Below are 9,123 nucleotides of genomic sequence, written 5' to 3'. Positions count from 1 at the left end.
TCAGAGGATAAGAGTGTTGCATGAAATTAGTTTGTCTAGGAGGGTAAGGAGCGCATAAAACTGACTTCTTAGCAGCTGATGATAAAAGATCCTGGTGATAGCGGGGATACTTTTGTGGTGGGTTGAAGACTCTCCCAAGAGAATTTACATCTCTGCCCTCTCGTGTTCACTTACAATAATGAAGAAAGTCAGGGAATGGGATGAGGATGGTGGTGGGGAGAGGGCTCCCAGGGAAGCTACATTTAGGATCCTAACTCTAGAATTCTAACGCTTATTCTCCTCCCTTTCCTGTCTTGGGTTGCCCCAAGGGAATGGTAGGAGCCCCATCCAACCCACCTCCAGGATGAAATGAAGGTCCCAATTGATTGAGTGGAGGCTATGGTGGGGGGCTGGGGGTGGGCTCTGGATGCCCCGAGAAACACTGAAGATGCTCAGGGCTTCAACAGTGGGAAATGGCCAGTGGCCGAAGCACACATACTGTCTCCTTTCTCAAACCAGGGCTGTCCCTCAGAAGGGCTTCTCGCCAGGTCTGAGCTCACCCAAGATGTGAAAAGTGTCAGTGTGGCGAACCTCACTCCAGTACCTCATTTAAAACTGAATCTGAGACTTCCTCCCTTGAGAGCCTTTACCGCAGGGGGATACGCTCCCCTTTCCATATTTAACACGTGCACACACAGAACTGCTAAGCCATAAAGTAAGCTCAAAGACGCTCCCTGCGAGGACTACAAAGGCCAGACCTTACAAAATGATAACCAGGAGTTTATAACTCATAACTCCACGCACGTGATATTAAACGTGGAAGGCTTTTTGAACTGCAACCTTTACATCCCAATCCAATAGTTCTTTCAGCTTTGAAATATCCACAATCTGAATTTTATAGGGATTATTTTTTATTATAGGTAAAGCAATTAAATCTCCATATTGAAGGATGTAAACCTTTTAAGGCCCTTCTCAGAATATCAAAAGAAAAGGAGGCTTATATTTAACAGGTGTGACAACCCAATTCAGGACATTTCATTGAACAAGAGCTTGACATTCTCCAGTAACAAATACTTAAATTAATCCAAAACATCTTTTGGATAAAAGGGATTTCAAAAAGAATTAAGTCGACCACAAAACTTTACATAGAAAGATTATCTCATGTATGAAATACTTAAAAATACTAATTCTTGTGCAATGTGTCAAGCGGTGTTTTTATAAAATCCTTCCTTTTATATTGTATTTTAGGAACTTAGAATGACCGTATTTCCTATCTGTCTTGCAGCACAGATAGATGGTGAATGTATTTCCATTACTTGTGTTCTGTTGGCCTCTCAAATTAACTCAATTGATTTAACTAGTTGAAATTGACTTCCCACTACTTGACCTTGATTATGGACCAGACTCAACGGAATGCTGTGGTAGAAGGTGGGGATTACATTAGACAATAGAAAGAACTTCCTAACTGCAACTGCAAGATACAGTCAGTTGGAGGAGATGGTGTCCTAACTTTGTGAAACTCTGGGATTCTGGGTTCTAAGATTTTTCAACGTTAATAACCTCAGCTTTGAGAGTGGGCTTAGTATGTGATTTTGTCTTTTATGCAATTCTCTCTCTCCCTTCTCCTCTCCTCCCGCCCCCCACCCCTCCTCCTCTCTCTGTGTGGTATATTTGGGGGAATGGGAGAGAGTAGCAAGGGCGAGCCACAGATGACATTGTTTCAAATATTGTGGTTTTTCTGAACTCATTTTTTCTGTTCTCAACAGTGGTAACGGACTGTTGAAATCATGTTCTACTATGAAAGTACAGTTCTTAATTCATAAAGCAAGCTCCTTTGTCAGTTAGCACACATTATATTACTTTCAGCATTGTTCTATATTATTAGAGTATTCAGTACAAGTGATGATGTTGAAGGAACTTTGCTAGGGTAATGTATTACAAAGCAGAGTCATTGCCGTGGACTGCGGACCTCATTGGTCAGGTTGAGAATCTATTCACTTTAAAGCACTCCCCTAAACCACAAAGGCTCTCTGTGGTGAGTTTTGGACATGAGTGGCTAAGAGGAAGATTTCTAAACACAGTGAGGTTTCTTGGATCTGGAATCTTTGGAGAACAGTTCTGAAGAATAGGAACCGAAATATGCACTTGATAGTTTAGGGGGGAGGCAGGTTGAATATTTTTTAAGATCACGTGAATGGCAATACTGTGACTTCTGCGATACTAGCGAGCAATTCAAAGGAGTCAAACAATTCTGCCAATTTTGATTCTAGCACAGGTTGTGAAAACTGACATAACCCTATTACTAAATATGCACTTTTTAATATGCATTCTGCTTTTTTGTACCGCATCCTCAGAAAGAAAAGGATTGCATGCTTCTCAGAAACTTAATCTGTTTTCGATATTTATTTTTATTGGTATCTTCTCCTGGCCACCTATGGAGAGATGGGCTTGCATCCCATCTACCATGGTGTGCCTGTTTGTTCAAGAAATTTCCTAGGAATGCATTTGTAGTTTGTGAAGGTCGTCCACTTAAAAGAGAGGTACTTCCTTGGAGAGTGTGGAATGGTAGATTTTCATATCAATGATTTCATTTTGGCATCTCTAGGGTTAAAGAACCTCTTGGAATCTATAGGTCCTGGAGAAGGCGGTTTCTAAACTCAGCTGCTTAGACCCATCCTATTTTTTCCCCAGCAAACAGGAAATGGAGCCCTGAAGGGCTTTTCTTTTTTTTTTTCTTTAAACTGGAAATTGTGTGGAGAGGGGGCATACGGGTGATGCCCACTTACAACCCTGAGCCTGACCCAGACTTGGGGGTCTCTGTGTGTTTTTTCTTCCCTCTCTTTTTTTTTTCTATTATTTTGGCAGACTTTTTGGAATGTCTGGGAGCTAAGGGCTTTGCTTCATGGAGCAGAATTCTGAAGCAAGAAAAAGAGAAAGTTATAGACTAAACCACAGAAATGTAAACACGTCTGCAGCTAAAATAACTCCACTTTCATTGAAAACACTCCTCCTTCACAATCAGACTTCTGTGTGCTATGGTCAATAAAACTGCATGTTAATAGCGACCAATTAATAGATTATGTTGCCCGGCCTTAAATGTTGAGGGAGTTTTAATTATTATTTTTCAAATTAAAGGAGTGCTTATTCCCTCCCTTCCCTTGGGGTGGCGGGCGGTGGGGGGGGCTTAGTTTTCTTTCTGGCTGTTTGCTGAAATTCTTGGCTGTTAAAGTTTGGAGAGGGAGGGACACGAGTAGCTTTCACTTGGTCAGAAAGGGGAGAGTCTGCAAGAGGACGCTCTAGGATGGGTTCCCAGCGATCAGGCAGGGACGGTCGGGACGGTCCCCGCGGGACATGAGTGAAGACAAGCAGCAGTCAGGTAAGCGCAATTTTGATGTCAGAAATCACTTATAAACTAAAACATATGGAGGGGCTTCGCAGGGCCCCCGGGCCGATGAGCCAAACCTCGCGGCTCCCCCTTTTGGAGGCCGTATCTTGCAGACACCGTTCTCAGGAGGGCCGCTGTCACCGCGTCTGTCCATCAGACCAGGGTGTCTCCTGGACATCTTGGCATCCTGGCGACCGCGTCCCGCTTCTCCTCAGCCTCCTCCATCGGGTCCCAACGCTCTCCGGACGCGCGGGTAGTGACTCCAGGTCTTAGTAAAGCCGGTGGTACCTGGCACCGCGTCTCTTCGTTAAGCTGAGGGCGACGTCGTCTTAATTCTGATCAGCATCCCAGGCAGTCGATGGTCACTTTAAACTTCTCCCGAAACAACCAGTTTTAACTTTTATTATTTGTAACGTGTGTAACGGCCGAGGTTGGGTAAAAAGTTACTTCTCAGTAAGTTCCGAGGAGCAAGCACCTCCGCGGCGTCCCCCACCTCCCGGGCCCTCCCCTCCCCTCCCCTCGCCTGGTCTCCGGTCCTCGCTCCTCTCCCCTCCCGGCTTTCTCTCCCGCCGCCGCCGCCGGGGCCTGGACGCTGGCTCCCTCCGTCCCAGGCTCCGCTCCTCCTCCTTCTCCTCCTCCTCCTCTTCCTCCTCCGAGCCGCCAGCTGCTTCTCAGAGCCAAGCAGGGTCCAGACCTGCCCGCGCCGCCCGCGCTCCCCGGCCCGAGGGCGCGCTCACGGCCACGCGCGCCCGCATACCCACGCGCACTTGGTCGCGCGCGCGCGCGCGCACCCGCACCCCCGCGCCCCGGGACACTCGCGCCCCCGCGCCCCGCCCCGCCCCCGGCCGGCGTGCACTCCCGGATCTCGAGCAGCGCGTCGGGGCGGCAGCCCTGCTCGGCGATTGGCGGGAGCCAGAGCCTCCCGGAGGCCGGCGCCCACACCATGGGCTGAGCCCGTCGGCGCCCAGGGACTCAGTGCCGCCCGGCTCGGCGCCCACCGCCAGGCACGCGCGCGGGCACACGCGGGCGCGGACACGCGCGGACCCCCACGTGCGGGACACGCCCTCCCCCGACGGCGGCGCTCGCCTCTCGGTAAGTCCCGCGCCCCGCGCGCTCTGCCCGGCTCCTGCGCTGGAGGCGGCGGCGGGGACGGTGGCAGAGGGGTGACCTCGCTCTTCCGACGGCGCCGGGACAGCTGAGGTGGGGGACGCCGGGAGGGACGGCTCATCGTTGCCCGGGGCCTCGGAAGGCGCGCGCGCCCGGGACGGAGGGAGAGGAGTGGAGACCCCCGCAATAGGCGAGGGCCGGGAAAGCTGACCGCGGGGGCCTCGTCTGGGACACCGAGAAAGAGGTTATTTGTTGTTGTCTGGAATGGAAATAAGGCTTGAATTAAAGCCCACGCTTGGCTGAAAGTCGAGACCAGGTGTGAGCTTGGCTGTCACTGCCGGGTCGGTCCTTCTGTGCGTGGAATCGCCCTCCGACGGCGCTCTCACCGCGCGTTCCTAAACCTGGGCTTAGTCTCTTCTCTGCACTTCTGTCTCTGTCTTTTCACCTTCTGACATCTCAGCCTGCAGCTGTTATGTTTATATGCTTCCCGTTTACCACCTTAATTGGGAAACTTGGCATGTTTAAAAATTATGTATATATATATGTATATCAGCTAGCCTTCTTGGTTTCTACCTGAAATCCAACATCTGTGTATCGCTATTATGTATTGTATAGAGGTTTTACAAAAGGTACTGCATGAAATTATTTTTAACATTTTAAAGCAGTTAGATGCTATTACCAATAGCAGACTAAACTGCCCAATAAAATGGATAAACCATTTTAATGCCGATGTGAACTTAATACATAGAGTTGTTTATTTATTCGTTGGAATAATTTCGTTATCTTTCCAAAGAACATATTCATATGTGCCACGGATTTCCCACTGTGCATGTTTCTGGAGCTTCTGTAGTTCAGAAAACTTTCAATGTGATTTAAAAAAATTTTTAGTCTTCCCCTGGTGACATACATAGGGCATAGAGTTTATTTACCATTGAGATTATTTTTGAGTATTTTCAATTCTCTCCAAATAGCTTAGAGCCCTTGACCTGGCCTCAGCTACCCGTCACCTTATCACCAGGAGAACTGTCACATTCCTGGGGTTAACCCTTGCTTTGCTGGCAGCAGCTTGCACTGGTTCATCAGTGGGAAGACCAGGCAATAGAAGTTACTTAAAAATCCAACCAGATAAATTAACTCACTATGTATCAAATTATGAATGAGCTAATTATACCATTGAAATTACAATTCTAGTGGAAACCGGATGTGCTGTGCAAATTTGTGGTTACTATGCAAAGTTTTCTAATTCTGAAGAAAGGTATTATGAGTTCTACACATATCACAAATACTGTTTGCGGTCTGGTAACCCCAGCTTCGATTTGACTCAATGACTTTTGGAAATTACACTAAACCAGCAAATAGGTATTATATCTTTTTGAGTTATTTAAGAATATATAATTTCAGTTACACTTAAAATTTTGGTTTCTTTTTTCTAACACTTTATAATTCCTTCATTTTATTTTTAAATATTTGAGGTAGCATTGTGATATATTATTTTCCATGTATCTATTCTCTCATGATGAGTTCTTGGTGATTTACTCTGATGCGCCTTCTTTAGGTAAATTTTTGAGAATTCTTGTTTGCCATTGGATTATGTAATGGGGCTGCATGTACACGTGTTTATAACCATTGCCTCCTCCACTTCTTTGTTTTTTTTTAAAGCAACTTCATTTTTATTTATTTGAATTTTATTTATTTTTTGGCTGTGCTGGGTCTTCATTGCAGTGTGCGGGCTACTCATTGCGGTGGCTTCTCGTTGCGGAGCACGGGCTCTAGGCGTGCGGGCTTCAGTAGTTGCAGCGCATGGGCTCAGTAGTTGTGGCTCGCGGGCTCTAGAGTGCAGGCTCAGTAGTTGTGGTGCACGGGCTCAGTTGTTCTGCAGCATGTGGGATCTTCCCAGACCAGGGCTCAAACCCATGTCCCCTGCATTGGCAGGCAGATTCTTAACCACTGCGCCACCAGGGAAGTCCCTTGTTTTGTTTTGGTATTAAAGAAAAATCTTGAGTTTCTCATCTCATAAAATCAGCTATTTTATTTGTGGTAAGGGTTGAGATCCCGGTGGACTGCCGGATATATAAGTAAGAAGTAAAGCCTCTTTGAAAGATGTCAACCTTGATTTTTAACTTACATACTGTTCTGAAGTTTTATATGTTGTGAGTATATGGAATATATCATATTTTGTAAGTAGGTAATAGGAAATTTTCAACTTTTTTTTCTAAAATTAGTATTAGCTCTGGTCTTTCCTTGTAACCTGTCCTTAAACAACAACAACAAAAATAATGAAAGGGGGATTCATTTCTTCACAAGACAGAGGAACTAATGTTCCTAAGATCTTTTGCTATTCCCCAGTGAAAAACCAGAGCAGGTCAGCATCAGTCAGATGATATGGAGGGTGGGGAGACAGTGTCGTGTTGAATAAATGTCGGTGCCACCCACTCTTTCATGGAACTTCATTCAGGAGGTGTCGACAGAGAGACACCCACTTCTAATGAGACTGCTGGAGCCTGGGAAGCAAGAAGTGGTCCAGGTAACTTAGATCAGAAGGAAGTCATTATAAGCAGAATCCCGGCTTTGTGATGCTGCAAGTCAGTCCTCCGTTTAAGCTGGGGTCGATCTCTCTAAATGCAGGTCTCTTTGTCACCTCCTGGCTTGATCACCCTTTACTTCCTGGACAAGCTTTTCCAGTGAGGAGGAGAATGCCAAAGGGGTTCCATTTTCTTTCTCCAAAGTGTAAGGATACTTGGGCATTCCCAGGGTATATCGTCCTTCAAAACACAGCCTGTGTTTATGATCTGCACCTTGAATTTGAAACTCTTCAAACCTTTCGAGTTGCATTTGTAAGAAAAACAAGCTGACGCAGCAGAGGGATCAAATATTTTGGACCCAATTTCAGAAAATTTTGATACATGGTGGTAGCAGTGTGAGTTTTGGGGGGGGACTTTGAAAGTCCCTGCCGTAGTTGGTGACACTCACACAGGAGGTCTCCTAGCTGCCCCTGTATTGTTGATGTCACGATGGCATCTTCCTTGGTACTTGTTTGCACCCTCACTTGGCTTAGGAACAGGTAATTATCTGTACATTGTGCTTTGTCAGTATACACCTTCTCACATTGATAGATTCAAAGCAGTAATTCTGTAGATTAAAAAAACACAAGTCTCCGATGGCTGGGCTGTCATTCGCACCAGTTTTTCAAAATAGCCAGGGGGAAATGTTGCCCTTTTAACTTTTTTACCTTTTATTTTAAACATTTTAGTATTTAGAAGAGAGAGGATTTGGTGCTCTATGTTTGTAACATTGCAGATCTAGTGAAGGTAGTGAAGTGATCTAAAGGCGAGTGATCTAAAATTACTTTGCTAAATTTAAGCGTAAGTAAGATGTAGACACCACCAAGTAATTAAAGGGTGCATCTAAAAATGGAGCACTGGGTCTGAGTTTTAGATTTAAAGTAACTTTTAAGTTCTTCTATTTTGACAGTGGCCTGTCATAATCTGGAAGACCCTGATTGCGTATGAGAAGCAGTAATTTAACAATGAAAGTAAGGGGTTCAGTTACCTTGACTCAGCGCATGGTCAGAAGCAGGAGCAAAGGAAGTTTAGTTCTGTGACTTTTTCCCATTTCAGAATGGCTGTGGGTGAAGCCTAAAATATCCTTAAAAGTGTGTACAATAGGCCTTTTGAATTAATTTATCACTTTTGAAAATCACAACCCTAGAGAATTAGACGGGAGATCTGATCTAGAGCAAACTGTTAGCATGTCTAAGGGTTTTGAAAACCTGGATCTGTAGTTAAAACATACCGTCTAATTTTGAACTGTTTTAGTGGGAATGAGATTTTCACACGTTAGTGTCTCATATCGGATTCCTTTTAGTGCTACTATTATTTTAATAATTATTCCCCCAGGAAAACCTACTCTGGGGGAGAAAAACATCCCTGCAACAGCTAGGAAGAAAAACATATATTGTAAAAAATAGTAAATAAATGAAAAATAAAACCTAAAGAATGGTTAAAAAAAAAAAAAAGAAAAGAAAAAAGAAAAACAGGCACGTCTACGGTGATTTTTCAAAAACAGGAAACCCTTACTTTCACTTGATTAAGGGTTTGGCTGAGGTTCCCAAACCCTTCATTTAAAAGTGAAGAAGAGCGTTTGCCCCTTAGTTTGCGTGCAGGGGAGTGAAGGGGCTCAGCTTTGAGCGGTAATGTACTCGTTTGGTCATATTTCCACTGAGCGATTCTCTGTTCTTGGTGGAGAGATTCGTTTCCTCCGTGAGGGAGTGGAAATGTGGGTTACGGATCCTTGGGGCTTTACGAAAGTAGTTAAGTTGCAAAGTAAAAGAGAGATGCGTGTGCATGTTTTTTCGGTGCTCCAGGCAGGGAGGTTTGTGGCACCACCTTGAGGAAGGATTAGTTTGTGAAAAGTCATAAGCAGCATCGCGGAAATGGATTAACTGGTGTTGTGTACCTTTGCGTCTGAACTAATCTGGACGTCAGGCTCTGTGCTCTTCTGAACAACAGGAGAAACCCAAGATCTTACTATGTCTGTTAGCGACCCGTTGCCTTAATATAATCAATGGATTGGAACAGGCAATGGAAAAGCACTGTTCCCTCCTCTCTGTACTACTGGTGCTTGGAATTCTGCTTGTGCTGGAGAGAATGGAG

The 9,123-nt window shown here is 45.2% G+C and overlaps 1 protein-coding gene across 2 annotated transcripts in view; it reads left to right on the top strand.

The window, feature by feature from the left end:
- Positions 1-472: 472 nt before the first annotated feature.
- The window catches only part of ERG (ETS transcription factor ERG), a 293,551-nt gene continuing 284,900 nt past the window's right edge, over positions 473-9,123 (top strand). The window contains exon 1 of one of the 2 annotated variants that reach the window (XM_082458823.1): positions 473-3,355. The gene's annotated coding sequence lies outside the window, so the exon portion shown is untranslated. Of the gene's footprint in view, positions 3,356-4,283; positions 4,457-9,123 lie in introns of those variants that run through there. The other variant, XM_082458824.1, reaches the window with a different exon arrangement.

Source organism: Balaenoptera physalus (assembly GCF_965194825.1).
Source record: "Balaenoptera physalus genome assembly, chromosome: 4".
Taxonomy (NCBI): domain Eukaryota; kingdom Metazoa; phylum Chordata; class Mammalia; order Artiodactyla; family Balaenopteridae; genus Balaenoptera; species Balaenoptera physalus.
The sequence above is the reverse complement of the archived record's forward strand: the minus strand, read 5'-3'. Positions and strand labels throughout refer to the sequence as shown.